Genomic DNA, 19808 nt, shown 5'->3' on the forward strand with positions numbered 1-19808 from the left:
TGCAGATTTTTGTGTATATTTTATGAAGAAAAATATAGTATTTAATCCAAGTTTGTGATTTCGAATGAATAAATAGTTGCTGGAATTTTTGATTAAAAATAAGAAATGTCTTTTAAATGAGATAAATAATGCTAGTGCCTCCAATAAATTATATCATAAGCTATGTATATATAAATGTGGTATTTTAAAAATGTAAATCTGAATTTTTTCACATTATTATTTAGGTGCACTTCTTTTTTATTTAAATGAGAAAAAAAAATTATGGTTTAAATTCACTTATGATATTTAAACAAAATAAATAGTTGCTGAAACTTTAAGTTATTAAGCTAAAATAATTATTTTGTTTAAGATTAATGAGCCTTACACCTAAATAATTTAAGTCTTAAATAATATAAGTAAAAATACATTTTTCCACACTTTATTTATAAATTTTCACATTTAAAACATGTAGTTTTTTTTCTTTTATTTAGAAAAATTATTTTCTAAAGGAAACAAGAAATTTATTAAGTAATTCTAAATAACTACAAATTTTGTCACTATTCTATGCTATTTAAAATAATAAATAGAATTATTGTTTTATGAGATATTAGGAAAGGCTAAATGAATTATTTTATGAAGTAAATATAATGTATTAAACTGTTTAACAAACTTTGGGATTTAAATAAACAAATAATAGTAATTGAATTATGTTGCTGAATTTTGTTTGAAGAGGCAAGAAATATGCATGTAGGAATTATCGTTTTTAAACGTTATATTTTAAGAACGCTCCCATGTATGCATGTCGCATGCAAATGCATTTTTACGTTCAAATATATGCTTATTATTCAAATACATAGAATTAGCATTATTCTTTTATGATTTTATGTGATAATGTGTATGTCTAGAATTATTAGGCAACTTGTACCATGTCTGCATGACCCATGCACATGTGGGGTATATGTGTTGGGCATGAGTATTGTTATGTGATTCTAAGAGACGACGTTTGATTATGATTATAGGCTCGTTGTGAAGTTTTTCTCATTTTTGCTTTGCTCGTACATGAGGTAAGGAAGTTAGATAGAATTTCTATGTTTATGCTATGAAATGGTAAGACTTCTATGTTACAAGGAATAATGTGCAATGTAAATGATGATCCTATGTTTTGATGATAAACCATGTGATTTGGAAAAGTGGAATTTTTTTCTTGTTATGTTATGAAGAGTATGATGAAACATGTATTTTCTTTGTTTTGATGTGAACTGAATTATATGTGTTTGTATGATGAATGAAAAGAGATGGTTGCTAGCATGCTAAATGCAACACAACAAAGGAGTTACTAAGGATATGACGTAACTCAGAGGACGGACGCATCGAGGTTATTCAAGGACCTGAGATCCTATTTATCTCATAGAGGAGGTTTTACCAGTCCAGTTATACTGGTTACCTCAAGATGTGACATGGACAATAGAGGTGCTATGATCACAAAGAGTATGCTTATGTTGAATTAATGTGATGTATGACTATGTTTCATTTTGATTATTAGATATGAGACATGAGTATGATGATGTTATGAATTGTTCTATTATGTTATGCATGTCCTTCTTGCCTTATCTTTGATTTTGTAGTACTTCCTTACTAGGCTTTTAGCTCACCCCTTACTTTCCCCCTTTTAGGTAATAAATAGGGTTTCTCTCTTGCACGCACTGTGCTGTCGGGAGTTTCGAAATCTGAGTGTGTATGGCGTGTGTGGAGTCCCAAAATTTTACTTAGATAGTTAGTTAGTAGTAGTAGTAATAGCTACTAGTAGTTATAGTATGTTTATTACTATGGACTTTGGTTCAAGTCGGGACTTAGTTGAACACTCGTAGCGACACTCATAGATTTTATAAGTTTAACCTATAGTTTAAGAATATTAATTATAACATAAGGTTTGATTAATATAGTTGATTATTAAGATGTCATTTATTATAATATAAGGTTTAGATAGAACTAATAAGATCATGACACTTGTCATATGCATGTTTATTGAGAAATTAATCAATTTTTTATGAATAGTTTTATAAAAGAAATATTTGAAAACCCCAAAACCTGCCAGCAGCTTTAAAATCATTTTATGACCTAGTCAAAGTTGTTTACCCAATTCAAATTAAGTTGAAAAAGTGCAATTACGTGTATAATATTTCACCGTGTCGATATATCGCAGCTCTAGGGGCGATATATCGCTACACGGGGAATACGAAAAACACATGAACTTCGCACAAATGCATCGACGGGCCTCAGGATATAAGCCCAGGCAATATATCGCCTACCATGGGTGATATATCGGCTCTAGGGTTATAATTTCAAATATTTTTGAAATCGAGCTCAATTCAACACTCAACCTCTTAGCAAGCCTCTGAACATTTTCACCAAGTCTTAAGCCTTTGCTGAACGAATAGTCAACTGTTTTTCAAGTAATATTCATTATTTTTATTCAAGCTAAAAGAAAGTCTTTTCACTCCTTGAACTCTATAAATAGGACCTAGTACCCAGCCATTTCTCTCATTCTTCAAGTTGTGTTCAGAGCCTTCAAGCTGCTAGGTTTACTTTAGAGTGATAAACACTTGGGTTGGGTTATAAGCTTTATCATTTTAAGCTATAAAAACACTTGGGAAGTAAGGTTAATAGTGTGTTTTTTGATATCAAGGTCTAGTTCGGTTCTAGTACATTCAAAGGTATTCCTAATCTTATGTTCATTTCTGTATGTTTCTTCAGTTTCCTTTAGTTTTCTCTACTTAAATCCTAACTCATTATTTTCCATTCTTTGTTAGGTATTTCAGTTCTTTGAAGTTAAGATTTCTTGTCAATAAGTTTCATCTTGGTGGTTTAGTTCATTCCTTGATTATCTCTTTCCTTAGAAGCACTCACATTTTTATTGTTGGTTTTAGGAGTGTTCCAAATCCCGTCCTTGTTCTCACATCTTGGTTTTGGTAAGGAAAATAGGATAGAATTTTATATGTTTATATGTTATCTTATGCTATGTTATGTTATGTTATGAAATGTTATATTATTTATGTTGATAGACCTTGGGCATATGACTTGTTTAGCTAATAAGCCCCAATAATTTATGGGCATATGACTTGCTTAGCTAGCAAGCTCCACAAATCTATTGGGCATATGACTTGTGTAGTTAACAAGCCCCAAGTAGTATAATGGTCATTGTAGTAGTATATGACATATGTTATACTATATGTTTATGTTTTGTGTTATTAGTAGATTTTCCTTTCTAGGCATTAGGTTCATTCCTTTATTTTTTTTTTATGTATGTAGGAAAATAGTTATGGTGGCAAAAGGATTCTTGGCAGCTTAGGTTTGTGTATTGAGGAAGAATGGATTTGGTGGACTGCGTGAACGATTCGAGGACGACATTATTTTCAGTCTTTTTAATTATGTTTCTATGTATTTTACGCCCTTGGTTTTGTAAATTTTTTTTATTAAGTTAAAGTTATGTTTTATTTTTAAAACAATGAGATCCCGTACCCTAAATTTATGTATTTCAACATTTCCTTTATAGTTTCTTTTATAAAGTTATGCATGTTTCATATGTATGTTTTCTTAAGAATAGTGTCTATGCATAGTGGTTTTAATGGTCCAAAGTCTTAGAATTATGTGAGTCATTGCAGTAGGTATCAAAGCAACAGTTCATTCGCATGAAGCTCTCCTTGATACACACGCTCAAGCTCTGAATCTAACCGCCAAGTAAGTGTTTAAGTTATAGTTATTATGTTTATATGTATAGCTAACGATTTTAGCCTTTATGTTTTTAGTTAAGAATGAATGGAGCATTAACTTATGAGGATATCCGAGCCATTAAGGCCTTAAAAAGAATTAGAGAACCAAGAAACACCATAGGAATGCTAGAAAGAATCACTCGGAGACTACTTTTGTTCCACAGGGAGATAGGTCACCTCCAAGTTACTAAGTAGATCCTGATGAGATCAACAGAGCAATATGTTTTAGTAATTAGACTTTTTAAAGATTATCCAACTGTTATTGCAGCCTTAGAAGATATTTGGGAGACGATAGATGATGAAGATGAATAACCAGTAGCTATGAGATATTATTTTCTCATACTTAGGTTCACTTCTAAAATGGAATTCCAATTTACAAATGAGCAAAAACATAGAATTTTTACGAATCTTCCTCGAGGGCATTTTGAGGCACAAGACAATGATGACTATGAAGAGATAGATGACGATATGTTAGATGAAGGATCGGATGTAGAAGATCCCGATTTTTAGAATAGATTAGTTTCCTTGTTTATTTTATTTATTTGCATTTATGATTGTAAATAGTGAAAATATTTTGCCAAATTAATATCATTGTTATTTTGTTAACATGTATGAGTTTGATTTATATTGCAATCATATTAAATAATAAATCTAAAAAATAATGACTAAGTTCGGTGAGGGTGGATACAAATCAATGAACCAGGTTCTCTATATTGAGAGTTAGGGGGCCATAGTAGTGGAAACGATTTTACTGATCCCAGCCCTCACTCAATATGGTTAACTTTGGAAAAACGGTTTCAAGCCTGAGAATTTAGTCATATAGGATGATTAGAAACAGACTTAGAAAATAATAATGATGGCCTATTTTTCTAATTATAGAAACTCACTCTAATAATAAAGAAGGCTTATATAACTTTCTTAAGCAATCATAATTAATAGGTCCGAGTTATGTTTGTTTAGATTAAGTTTTTGCCTTAGAGCCTATTAGGGTAAAGTTCTAACATGTTTTTCTCAACTGTTAGAACTCTTCTGAAGATGTTGCTCTGAAGGTCCGCTCGCAACAATGCTAATGTCTCCAACGCTACTCCTAAAAGCAATGAAGCCCCTCCAGTTCGCAGAAGGGGAGTGCGTTCTACTGCCAACCGAAATGTATCGCCGCCCTCGATTGACAACACTGCAGAAGTTTCCAGATTGCGACAACAAGTTGAAGAATTAATGCAACAACAGCGACAATAGGCTCAGCCTCAGACTCAGCCTCCGCCTCCACCACAACCACAGCCGCAGCAAATGGCCTTAGCACCCCAACAAATTGCTCCATATGGGGGATGGCCATTGGCGAACTATGTGGAATACCCAGCTCAGCACATGGAGCCAGTTTGTGAGCCGTTTCGTAAGCAACACGCTCCGAAATTTGAAGGGACTACATACCCCTTCGAGGCGGAAGAATGGCTCAGAAATGTGGAGCCAATCCTGACACACATGAATCTCGGCAACACGAACCACATATCCTATGTTTCATCTCTGTTCAAGAAAGATGCTAGAATATGGTGGGACTTAGTTCAGCAGACTACAATTCGGCGGTCATTGCTTCAAGAGTCGAGGAGTTCGCTGGTCTGAAGCAACAGAGTTTTTATGTGGCAGAATATGCTCGACAGTTTGACCGATTAGCCAAGTTTGAACTGGAAATGGTTCCAACTGACTTTCTAAGGGTGGCCAAGTTCGTTCGAGGACTTCGACCAAAGATTGAGCTAGGGGTTAAGCTAGCAAACCCAGGAAATACTGCCTATGCCAATGTTCTAGAAACGGCAATAGAAGTAGAAAGGCTCCAGGCAAATGTTAGTAAAGAAGAAGCCAGTAAGCCTGAGCCTAAACAACAGAGTCAACCTCAGACTAGTCAGAACAACAACCACAGCAACAACAGCAATCAGTCCAGCATCAACAATAATGGTCAGAAAAGAAGGCATCCTGACAATAAGCAGTCTGATAGTAATTGTATATATGTGATATATATGAGAGGCCACATTATTATGTGGGTTTATTTTGGTTACTCGACATGAGACTGTCCTAGGGAGCAAGTTAGCGGGAAAATCACAACAGAACCCAATACTCGACTTTAGGTGAGTCAAGGGGTATTTTGGGTCACTGGTACATTAACGGGTTATCGAGTAACAGGAATCAATATTTGAGGATATGTATGGAGATAGTGAGATTAGGAGGGAATATCGAGGATTTTTACCATTTTGCCCTTAGGGATGTTTTTGGTACGCCAAGCCTCGGGATTAGCTTAAGTTAGTCGAACCTTAAGGAAACTACACAAAACATAGAACACTCTCAGCAGCTTTCTCAACCAACCCCCTCCCTATCTCTCTCAATTTCAGGTGGATTGCTTGAGGAAACTAATGAGATTATTGGTTAAAAACTTGGGAAATTGGATGCTTGAATATAGGATTGGATTAGCTGCAGCTAGATGGATTTAATTCACCATTGAGGTAAGCAATAGACTTTGTTTCCATTGAATTATGTTTTTGTTTGGTTGTTCTTGAGCTTTGAGGCTCAAGGTTATGAATTTGAGTTTTGGGTGGAGTTTTGAGTGTGTTTTGCTTGGGTTTTATTGCTGGTTTGTTGTTGAGGTTTTAATGGGATTTAGTTCTGGTGTTCGGTATGATTGGGGGAGATTTTTGGTTGAGTTTGGCTGAAGAAAAAACAAGGCATTCTGGGTTCATAGGGTCTAACTGCACCCTGTTCTTGGGGTGCCTTATAGGATAGATTTTTAATACCTTTTAGTGTTAGTTTTATTATTATTATTTTATATTTTTAGTTCTTTTTATATGTGGTTATTGTACTTTTCAGGTTGTCATTTGTTAAATGGATAGTTGAGAAATATTTCAAAATTTATTTGAAATATTATCTTCAATCAAGAGAAACAATAAAAAGATATTTGTTTGAATTGATTGGAGAAGTAAAGGAGAATTCAAATTTAAATTGTTGGAAAAATCTAAGATATTTTGAATCTGAGACAAATTTGGTATTTGGAACATATCTTCCGACTCACTTATCTGATGTATGTGTTCTTTATGGCGTTGGAAAGCTTATTCAAATACCTACGAAAACTTGTTTCACAAGAAAAGTCATACTCGGACGTTTACATGGTGACATTTGACCTACAAGATTATGCAAGCTAGAGTTACGGGAATTGAAATTCAAATAAAGATATTTTGGAGCATTATCAAGTAACAAATGGAAACATCTAGAAAAATCTGTTTCACAACCTTATCACTATAAAAAGAATGTTTTAGACTATTTTAGATCTGGATCTATGTAACGACCCAAAATCACTAATATGGCTTAAGGGCCCTGATTAGTGTGCCGGGAAGGCATAATTGACTTATGAGTGAATTTATTGATTTAATGCATGCTTGTATGAATAGTTGAATGTAAATGTGGTTAAATATTATATCTGTGAGAACCACATTATTATGTGGGTAGATTAGCAGTGAGCGACTTGAGGTGATCCTAGGGAGCCAGATAGCAGGAAAAGTCACAACGGGGTTTAATAATATTTGACTTTGGATAAGTCAGGGGTATTTTAGGTATCGGGTAGTTATTTAGACTATTGGGTTATGGAAATAAATATATGGATATATATTTGAGGATAGAAAGTTTAGGCGAGAATATTGGGGAAAATTTACCGTTTTGCCCTCGGAGACGATTCCTGTAATGCCCTACTACCTTAGAGCCGTTACCAAGTGAGTTTTAAGACAAAACAGTGCAATGAACTCGCTAACTGAGGATTTTAAATCGAAAGTGTGACTAATAAAAAGTTAAGGCTATAATCTTTGGAAATGCGTCGTTTCATTAAAACTTCTAGTATTAAACATTTGGGATCCCAAAATAAGGTTTGAAAACTATTTACATCTTAAAATAAGTTTACAGTTGACTAGTTATAAAAATCATAGGTTATTACAGCCATTTCTCGTATAAACCCCTAACCAAAGCAGTCGGGCAGGCCAAACATGTACACGTCGCTTCACGCTCTCCATACTCATGGTTGGTTGACTCAGCCTTTGCCCTTACCTGCAACACAGAGCACCCGTGAGCTGAAGCCCAGCAAGAAAACTCATGCAGAACATAACATATGCAATTTATACAGTTTATCATATCAGATAATCCACAGATAAACAAGTCAACCATTAGACTAAGCAAACACGGCCATGCCGCCCCAGAAGCCTTACCAAAGCCTGGGGTCTCGGTCCTTACCGTAAGGATCTCACATGTATCCTCTGGGTCCCACCCTAACTATAAGCATCCCATGTGCTAAGTGTTACTTCCGACCCCGCTGCCGTTCTCGGCCTTGCCGCCCTCGGCCATAGCCGTTCATTTCACTATAATCACACATATAGTATATCTCAAAATAACATTCAAACAAATGTCAATTCATTTAAATCTGCACCCTAACATGTAATGCAATATAGGGCCATGCCCTGCAATCATCTCATCATGCAACATGAAATATAGGGCCGTGCCCCGCAATCACACTATGGGCCCATGCCCCATCCAACGGGTGTTATAGTTTTCTTACCTTTCAATTCAATAGGTTAGATCACCTGACTCCTTGAGCACAATCCCACTCGAGCCTTATCGCACACCTAGGCACAAACATAGGTCAAAGTCAACACCGAACCCCAAGTCCGAATACCTAGCCTCGGGACCAATCGCGAGCCCCCGGGAAGTCCTAAATCCCCAAAACAAAGTGGCGGAATCGAGCCCCGAACCCTAGGTCAAAATCCCTCATCAAAAACCCAAAAATCCACTTCTGTGAACAGTGCAGCGCTACAGCGCCCTAAAGAGGGCGCTGTAGCGCTACAAGCAGAACACACCCCCCAGAACAGGGGCTAGCGCTACAGCGCCCACTGACTAGCGCTGTAGCGCTAGTTGCAGCCCAGCAGAACCCAAAAATCGCTTCTTGCGATTTCCTTCAACCATTTCAACCCCAAACTTGTCCAAACATTTTCCAAACCCAAAATCAAGCTTATAAACACTCTCCATTCATCCCAAGCATCCCCAAATCTCAAAACCCAAGCACAAACATCCCAAATCTCAAAATTCACCATGAACAACCCTAAACCCAGAAATTCAGTCAACAACAAAGTTAAAGGCTTAGAATTCTTACCATTGATGCAAATTTCGACCTTGATTCAACCCTAGACCTCCTTAGCTTGTTCATCCTCAAAGCTTGCCCAGAAATTCCCATCAACTCAGCTCAAAACACAGCTCAAACCATCAAAACCCTTAAAACTGAAATCTCTAAAAACTTACCTCAAAAGTTGATGTGTTCTTGCTAATCCTTGCCAAATCTTCAAGTCTAACCCAAGATACTTGATGCTTAGCCTATCATTGCTCTCCAATAAGCTTTGCTCCAAGAAAAATGGAGAGGAATGGTGCAAAAATGCACAAACCGATCCTTTGGAAAACCCTTTGTTTTTCTCTCTTTTCTTTTCTTTCATTTTTCTTTCTTTTCCCTTCAGCTTTCCCACTCTCTAACAATCCCACTCACTATATAAAGCCTTATAAAATCTATCTTTAAAAGCCAATTGACCAAAATACCCTCCCTAATAGTTCAAATCCCTTTTTGTCCAAGTAGGGCCATTTTAGTCATTTTACCCAATTCCCGCTAATCCTCAAGTGTCTCTAATATTTTCCCGTTGCTCCCCAATACCTGAAAAGTCACCAAATAAGTATTCCCCATCTTCAAAATTAATCTCAATCTATTCTCTAAATTCTTGCTTATACCCTAGGCTCGCCCCGAGCCGGGTATAAATTCTCGTCATGACTTTCCGCTAGCCTGCTCACTGGGATCGCCTCGAGTCACAAATCACAGATACATCCACATCACAATGTGGTCTCAACAATCATCACATATCAATGCAGTTATGCCCAACATGGCCAAAATTACAGTTATGCCCTTCTAACACGATCCGGGCCTACATGCATACTAATATACATAGTCATGCATCTCAGATAAACAAATAGTCATATAACATGCTTTAAATCATAATCATGCATTTAACTCATCAAAGTCACACATAAATCCCATCATGCCCTCCTGGCACGCTAATCAAGGCCCTTAAGCCTTATTAGCGGATTTGGGTCGTTACAATTCCGGTACCCTGAGCCTGGGGATTGACTTAGCTGGCTAGGATTAGACTAAGTTAATGAAAAACAGAGGAACAAACACACAAACCGACCTCAGCTCTTCTTCTCTCTTCTCTTATCTTCCTTCTCTCTTTTCTCTCAAGGAAAACACAGAAAATTCAAGGGAAATAACCTGGGAACTGAGTGATTTGGGCTGGAACTTGTAGGTTAAATCTAGTGCTCAGCTAAGGGAATTCAACCAAGATTAAGGTAAGGGCTGAATCATGTCTCTGAGCATTTGAATTTTGAGTTTTGACTGGGTATTACGGGAGTTTATGGTTTTAATGTTTAAGGGTTGAATTAAGCTAAGAAGCTTGGATTTTAGCTCAGGAATTCATCAAGAAGGTGGTTCAGCAAAAGAGGTAAGCTTCAATTCATAATTCATAGGTTAAAATTTGAGTTTTGCATGACTGGTTTTGGTGTTTAGAGTTGCTGGGTTTCAGAGAATAAAAATGGAGTTTTAGTAGGTTTTTAGACTGAATTTCTGTTTGATTATGTTGTTAGAGTCATGATAAAAGTTTTGTGATTAATGGATTTTGAGTTAGGGTGCTTTGGAATTGTTTTGGATGGGGTTAGGATGCTAGAAATGGTGGTTTTTTTGGGCACCAAGGGAAGGGTCGGGGCTCTGTTCTAGAGCGCTATAGCCCTACGAAGAAAGAGAGCTAGGGAGGTTCGGCCAGGGGAGAGCGCCACGGAGCCCTTGGGCAGGGCCGCGGTGCATGTCTGCTTGCTGAGGGCCTTGGGCTCTGTTTTAGGGGCGGGCCATGGATAGGGTTCAAGGGCCGCATCCCTTAGGTACATTCTTGATCATTTGGGAATTTTAAGCGCGGTAATCTAGCCTAGGGTGTTCGGGATTGATTTCACTACCGTGCTTGGTGGAATTCAATGTCCCGGAAGCTAGTATTGTATCTGGAAACCCTTATTTGAATATTAATGGAATCCAATACCTTGGTTGTGACTAGGTGTTAAGGCTAGGGCTCGGGAACGGATCGTGCTCGAGGAGTGTCGCTCGTAATCAGTGAACGCAGAAACTAAAGTAAGAAAACTTCACCTGGTTGTATATTTGTAATGGGACTAAGTGTTCCCTAATGTGTATGCTTGAAAAGATGGTATTATGCCATGTAAACAGTGAACCAATGGCCTAAGAGTGCCAAGGGTTACACTAGCGCATAGGGCGTGGTTTGGCCACTAGTAGCCGATGACAACTTATTATGCACAGAGCTCGATTTAAGTGGGTCGGAGTCAGTGGGGTAAACAGAGGGTGTGGCCTAAGTTGTCGGCCCTGACTATTATGTGACCTGATTATTATGAGACCTGAATGTTATTTGTAATTAGTTGCATCTTTGATTCTGAGTATGTCCTGAATGGTTAATGTGGAATATTTAATAATTGATCATGCTTAAAGAATTGATTTTCTGTTATTGTTGCTTGTGTTGCGTATTATGTTTTCTTGCTGGGCCTTGGCTCACGGGTGCTACGTGGTGCAGGTAAAGGCAAGGGCATGCTTGATCAGCCCTGACTTAGAGAGCTCTGCGAGCTGAATGTACATGACCAGCTGCTCAGCAGCCACGGTTGAGGTTTAGGCAGGGACGCGAGAACCAGATATGTCTATTTTGACTTAGTATAGCTGATAGTTGTCTGTATTTTAGAGATTCTGTAAATCAACTTTTAAACCCTACTTTTTCTTGGGATCCCATGTATAAAACTGTTTAATTATATAAAATGAAACTTTTGAGACCAAAACCTTTTTAACCCTAGCTCATACATGTTTAATGTCACGTTTTTAAATTAATGACTTGATTAGCAAGTCTTGCACCTTTATAAGTACACAGTGTAGCGGTATTGGCTATCCAGGGCGTTACAATCTATCTCACTCTTTCTTCTTGACCTTTCTATATTTCCTCTCTTTCTTCTCTTAATTCTTTTTCTATTCTTTTCCATGAACTAATTTTGTTATCTAGGGTTTAATGTAGTGACTTGGATTTTTGTTTAATTTTATTATGATGTTCTATTGATTCTTTTTATTTATTATAATCTATATAATGTGTGTTTAATGCTACTAAATAACTGATCAATATTTGCTTGATTTATGATTTTGATTCAAAATTCGAAAGATGAGAATTGAATATGCCATCATTATATAGACATAGGCTACATATTTGATGAAAATACATGTATGACTTGTGTAGGAAATATGTTTTTATGCTTAATGCCTGCTATATATTTAAGTTTATCACAGAGATGTAGAAAACCTGCATATAGGTTGAGATCTTATATCTTGAAAAGGAATAGGAATCTATTTTTGTTAACCTGCTGTTAGAATAAGAAGAAAGAAATTTAGAATTGATTAATCAAATTAGTAGAATGAAAAGTTGATGAAGTTAATACCCTAGGTCTTTTTATTATTGATTTTCATCTTTTGATTAGTTATTTTGTTCGTAGTTATTTAAAATTTTATAGTTAGATTTATTCATCTATATTCTGTTTGCTATTTATTCATCTAAATTTTGTTTGCCAAATAGAAATTAAAGAACAATTAGTGGTACTTGGAAAATAGTCTTCGTGGGAATGATACTCTATATACTATCTATATTACTTGAATTGATTGCGTGCACTTGCGTGTCAAATTTTCACGATCAAGTTTTTGGCGCTGTTGTCGGGGACTATTTAATCAATATCAAATATAATTGATTCTAATTTGGTATATATATATATATTTTATTTTCAGTTTTTTTTTCCTTTTATTATTTTTTTTTCTTTCTTTGTTGTTTGTCTTGCGAGGAACTTGAGATGTCTCATATGCAAGTCCTCATGAATTTCGTTCAACTTGACTTTGAGCCTTTATACAAGGCATGGTGGAGATTCAAAGCTTTGCTAATGAGGTTCGCATACCATGGTTTGTTTAAAGAGTGTCAATTAGAGGTCTTTCTCATTGGGTTGAATGTCGAAGCAAGAGAATGGGTAGAAAGAGGAGATGGTACCACCAATTTCTACCAAGTATCTGTGGATGAAGCCTATTGGATGTTGGAAGACATGGAAGAATACAATGAATGGTGGTATTGGAATTGTATAATGACCAACCAAGGGTGGGAGAGCAATTATAACAATATGGAGCCAACTTTTAACAATTGTACTCAAGGATCAAATGAGGAAAATTGGGATAATTTTCAAGAAGTAATTATAGAAGAGAAACCTCACCAAGCGGCTCAATCAAATTCATTGGAGGTATTGATGATGGAGTATATGGCTAAAAATGACGCCTTAATTCAAAGCCAAGATTCATCCTTGAGGAATTTGGAAAATTCAAAGGGGAAAGAACAAAGTCAGGAGGTCAATTTGGGGAGTGGTGAGGAGATGGAGCTACCAATGAAAGAATTTGAACATCAAATGAAACCCTCTTCAATCAAAAGTAACGAATAAAAGGGAGAGAAAATAGTAATGTCGAATGCTATCTCAACCAAAGATGTGGATATATTGCTTGAGCAAAGTCGTGAAGAAAGGCTAAATCCACCATCACACTCCATGCAACAAGTACTCGATCCTCAAAATATTGAGCTAATGGTAGTGGAAGAGTATACATATGATGATCATTGTAGGACACCGCCATCTCCACCTCTATTAGAATCATTCATTTGCATATATCATGCTTATATTTCCAAAGAAAGTCAAGTTGGACATTGTGGCTCATCTCCATCTAGCCAAGCTTGAGGGCATTCACAATGACAACCTTCAAGTTGTCTTATATGACGCTTATTATGGGCGTCAACCACTTATTGACGCGTCGACGAATAACTTTAAATTGACAACCTAAGGAGGATAGCAGTGAGAGTCACTACAATGGAGCAATGCATTGGATTATAGTGAAGTTTTCTTTTCCTTTTCTTTTATTTATACATTGGGGACAATGTTTAGATTAAGTTTTGGGGAATGGATTTGATTTTTATTGCTTTGCTCATTGTAGATATCTTAGTTTGTTTAAGTGTTGTTAGGTTTATATTTATTTTTATGTTTTGTTTAGTTTTTGTTTAGAGTGTTCGTTGAATCAAGTTGACAATGATTAGCCAATGATAATATGATTGAATGATGTGTTGTATAAATTGAATGGGAATAAAGCCATAAAAGTCTCTGTGCTTGGTTGAATAGTTGTTTCACTTTTTACTTTGTCCACTTAAATAATTGAGAGCTTAATCATTATTTTTGATAAATTTTGTGTGATTGAATTTCATTTATGCTCGCTGAATTTTTAAAATAAAAATAAGATTGACATGTTGTTATTCTAGAACTTTTTTGCTTGCTTTTTGAGACGAAATATCGATGATTCATGTTTAGGAAGATGATTTAGGCAATTCTTTGGAACGTTTGAGCCTTCCAAGCCAACCTTGATTTATTAAATCACTAGTTACCCCATTCTGAGCCTAATTTGATTCTTTTTATTTGACACTTATTTCGAGCCTATTTGAAACTTTGTTATTATTATTTTTCTTCCCTTTGATGTATACCATGAGCATATAAAAAGTGATTGAGGGATGGTTTGTATTGGAGTTTATATTTGGAAATTTGTGTCAATAGATGAAGAAAATTGAGAGAGGAAGAAAAAAAATATTGAAAATAAACTACACTCCAATTGAAAATATAAAGAAATAAGTTTAGAGGAGTGTAGTATTGTAGAGTCCAAGAACTTTACTTAGCTAAGATAGATAGTAGTATTATAGTATTTATAGCATTATCTTTGTAACTGTGGATTTTTGGTTCAGATCGGGATTTATTTGGACACTCATAGTAGTACTTGTAGATTTTCTAAGTTTAACCTATAGTTTAAGAATATTAATTTTAACCTAAGGTTTGATTAATATGACTGATATTTAGGATAATATTTATTATAGTATAAGGTTTAGATAAGAACCAATAGGATTTTAAGCACATGTTATGTATGGGTGATTAAGGATTAAGTATTTTGAGGATTAAATTTAATAAGGGGTAAAGTTTGAATGCTATAAGGTCAGTCAACAGCTTTGAATACGTTGAGGGCTTAGTCAAGGCTGTTTACTCCATTCAAATTTAGCAAAAAATGTGTAATTTCGTGTTTAAATAATCAGCGTGTGCCGATATATCGCAGCACGTAGATACGGAAAACACGAAGCGATGCACGACTGCCTCGGGCATACTGGCCTAGGCGATATATCGCCTACAGGGGCGATATATCGCCTCCTTCAGTATATTTTGAAAAGTTTTGAAATCATTTTCCATTCAGCCATTCAACCTCTTGATAAGTCCAGCACCTTTTTGAACGAGTCTTCAGCCTCTGCTGAACAACAATTCAAATTATTTTCACCTAAAAATCCATTATTTTTATTCAAGTTAAATTAAGATCCTTTCATTCCTAAACTCTATAAATAGGGCCTAGTACCCAGCCATTATTCACCTTTTACTCTAAGTTCAGAGGCTACAAGTTGCTAGGTGAGTGTGAGAGTTAAACACTTGGGTGGGGAAATCATAAGCTTGATCATCATAAGCTTATCAAACACTTGGGGAAGTAAGGTTTCATAGTATTTCGGTTCGAGGTTTAGATTGGTCTTACAAGTCTTCCAGGTATTTCCACACTCTAGTTCATTGGTTTTATTTTCTTTAAGTTCTCATAATCTTCTACCAGCCTTCTAACCTTATTCTTATTTTGGTTAGGAAATCTAAGAACTTGCACATAAGTTTTTGGTAAGTATGTTTCTCAAGGTTTAGTCCTTCCATTCCTTTCATTTGGCTTTTTCTTCTATAGATTCACCCTTTCATAATGGTAAATAGGAGTGTTCCAAAGTCCCAACGCTGTCCTCTTATCCCGGTAACTTTGGTAAGGAAAATAGGATAGAATTTATATGTTATATGCTTATTATATGTTATCTTATGTTATGATATGTGTTGTGATATGAATGTTGTAGGCTTGGGCATATGACCCATATGACTAACAAGCCCCAAATAGATTATGGGCATATGACCTGCTTAGCTAGGAGGACCCCACTAATCTAATGGGCATATGACTTGTTTAGTCTATGGGACCCCAAGTAATAATGGCCATTATAGTATGTGTATGATATAAGTGTTATGTTAAGTTTTTATGTTTCTTATGAAATCTATGTATATGAACTATGTGGTAGATTTTCCTTGCTGCATTAGGCTCATTCGTTTTTGTTTATATGTGCAGGAAAATAGCTATAGTGGCGGTAAGGTTCGTGGATGCTTGGGGTTTGTGTATCGGTGGTGAATGGATTCAAGGAGTCGAGAGTTCAATTTTCGAGGATGTAGTCTTGTTTTATGGTTTTACATGTATTTTTCCGCACTTGCTATGTAACTCCTTTTATTTTAAATTATGTTTTGTTTTTAAGACAATGGGATCCCATATCCTACTTGATATTTTATGAAAGTAACTCTTATTTCTACAAGTTTCTAATAAAGTTATGGTATTTTCGCAAATGTAAGTTTTATTAAGGATTTGTATGTATAGTTTCGTTAATGGTCCAAAAGTCTAGAGTAGGCGGGTCATTACAAGTATCATTAGAAAAAAATGAAATGAAAAAACAGAATAAAAGAAAAAAAGAAAAAAAAAACATGTGTATGATTTCTCTCTCAAAGCAAGAAAGATTGAGAAATTTGGGATTGTTTTGGGTTCGTGAGTTTGTCATAAGATTGGTTTGTTTGGTTTGTATGCTTATGGTATATTTGAGCCTAAACGACTTTTTAATCCACCTTTACCTAAGCCGTTCAATTATAAGCCATGAAAGTCCTATTAAATTTTGAGCAAGTTTTTTTTTTTTTTTACATTAGTGGAGATTAGTAAGTATAGCAAGCTTATGGGATGATGATAATAATTGATTGTAATGAAAAATATTTGGTGAGCATGAAATGATTTGAATACATTTGATTTATTAATCATGATTTTGAGAGCTTTTATTTTTGTTTGGACATAAGTGAATTAGAAGAATGTTTTCACTGATGTTCTGGATTATAAGTCGATTTTCCTAAAGATTATATAAGCATGTTATTCATAATATTTTTAGGCTTAAATTGTTGTTGTTGGCTTGATTAATTTGTGTTGATTGTTTTAGATTTTTAATTTGGATTTTGTTTGTCTTTTGTGTTCATTACTCGAGGGCAAGTAATGGTTTAGTTTGGGGAATTTGATAGGATATATTTTTAATACTTTTTAGTCTTGGTTTTATTATTAGTATTATATTTTATTTGTTCTTTTTATGTGTGGTTGTTGTATTTTTCAGATTGTCATTTGTTAAATGGATACTTGAGAAATATTTCAAAATTTATTTGAAATATTATCTTCAATCAAGAGAAAAATAATAAAAAGATATTTATTTGAATTGATTGGAGAAGTAAAGGAGAATTCAAACATAAATTGTTGGAAAAATCTGAGATATTTTGAATTTGATACGGTTTTGGTATTTTGAACATATCTCCCCACTCACTTATCTGATTTACATGTTCTTGGTAGCGTTGGAAAGATTACTCAAAGTTCTACGAAAGCTTGTTTCACAAGAAAAGTTAAATTCGGACGTTTACATTGTGATCTTTGACCTACAAGATTATGCAAGCTAGAGTTACGTGATTTGAAATTCAAATAAAGATATTTTGAAGCATTATCAAGTAACAAATGTAAACATCTAGAAAACTCTTTTCACAACCTTATCACTATAAAAAGAATGCTTTATACTATTTTATATCTGGATCTATCTCACTCTTTCTTCTTGACCTCTCTATATTTTGTCTCTTTCTTCTCTTACTTCTTTTTCTACTCTTTTCCATGAACTAATTTTGTTATCTAGGGTTTAATGTAGTCACTTGGATTTCTATTTAATGTTATTATGATGTTCTATTGATTCTTCTTATTTCTTCTAATCTATATAATGTGTGTTTAATGATGGTAAATAACTGATCAATATTTGCTTTATTTTATGATTTTGATTCAAAATTCAAAAGATGAGAATTGAATATGCTATCATTATATAGACATAGGCTACATATTGGACGAAAGTACCTGTATGACTTGTGTAGTAAATAGGTTTTTATGATTAATGCCTGCTATATGTTTAAGTTTATCACATATATGTAGAAAACCTGCATATAGGTTTAGATCTTATCTCTTGAAAAAAAATAGGAATCGATTTTTGTTAACTTGCTATTAGAATAAGAAGAAAGAAATTTAGAACTGATTAATAAAATTAGTCGAATGAAAAGTTGATGAAGTGAATACCCTACTTCTTTTTATTATTGATTTTCATCTTTTGATTAGTTATTTTGTTCACGGTTATTTACAATTTTTGTAAAGAACGCCCTAAGCTAATACTTATAAAACATTCGCATAACATAGTTTGTAAAAGAATGCCACTCATTATCAAAGTCTCAGTGGGGACTTGCTTAAAACCATGCAAGTTGGCGCCATTAGTTTTAAAAGAAAACATAAATTTTTATGCAAAGTTTAAAAGAAACAAAATTAAATAACTGAGTCCCACTGATAATTTAGGAAAGTCTCTTAAACAAAACATAATTTAAATGGCGTTCTACGATGATCGTTTTTCCGTCCATAGGATTACCCCACGCCATACACCCCATGATGATAGAACTCCTCACGTCACCACGCGTGCCATAAAGAAATCCTATTTGCTACCTGGAAGGAAAGTAAGGGGGGTGAGCTAAACGCCCAGTAAGGAAGTACAAACAAATAAGCAAGTAAGAATACAACAAATACAAACACTAACGTTCATCTAAAACATCATGGTATATCATAACATAATCGTAACATATCATCATATCATAACATAATCGTAACATATCATCATATCACAATCATACAGCATGCATGATGAGCATGGATCGCTAGTTGTCCATGTCACCCTATGAGGTAAACAGGAGTCTCTGGTCCTTGAATAACCTCGGCGCGTCCGCCCTAGGAGTTACGTCTCAATGTCCTTAGTAACTCGTTCGATGTATCTAACATCGTAATCTATTTGATGTATCTAACATCGTAATCTGTTTGATGTATCTAACATCCATACACATATCACATTCAACATATCATCACATTATGGCATTCATAATTCATAACAATTCATTCATACAACAGTCTTACCATTCATAGCATAAAATCATAGAATCTATCTAACTTCCTTACCTTAGGTCCAAGCTAAGAAATTTCACAATCTTTCAACGAGCCTATATCATAATCAAAACAACATTTCTTAGGTTCATAAAATTACTATTTTGCCCTTCCATACAACTCATGTGTGCATGGGCCATGCACACATAATAACAGTTACACATAACATGCAATTATTCTTAACTACACATAAAGCCATAAAAGAATAATGCTCGTTTTACTTATTTTACATGCATGATCTTTTTATAAAAACCACATAGTGAATAATAAACATAATTTTGGACGTAAAAGTGGAGTTGCATGTAACATGCATACGTGGGAACATTACGTAATTGTGACGTTTTCAAAAATGATAATTCTATATTTCTTACTTTTATTGTTTTAAAATCAATAGACTTATAACATGCTTATTTTTCTTAAAATTTCTAAGTTGATTAAATTTCTCAAAACATTATTTTATTTTATAAAATAATTTGATTTAGCTTAAAAATAAAATATGTGTCAATTTCATTCATTAATCTCAAATTACAAAGAATTAACCAAAAAAACTTGGAATTAATTAAAATACCTATTTTTAATATGTTTCTTTAGAAAAAATAAATTTTATCATTGTGTTACATAAATGATGTGAGAAAAATATTTTTAACTGTGGAAAATATATTTTTATTCAAAATATTTAAGACTTAGTTTTATGTAGCATAAATCCATATGTG

Source organism: Humulus lupulus, chromosome 5 (assembly GCF_963169125.1).
Source record: "Humulus lupulus chromosome 5, drHumLupu1.1, whole genome shotgun sequence".
NCBI classification, from domain to species: Eukaryota; Viridiplantae; Streptophyta; class Magnoliopsida; order Rosales; family Cannabaceae; genus Humulus; species Humulus lupulus.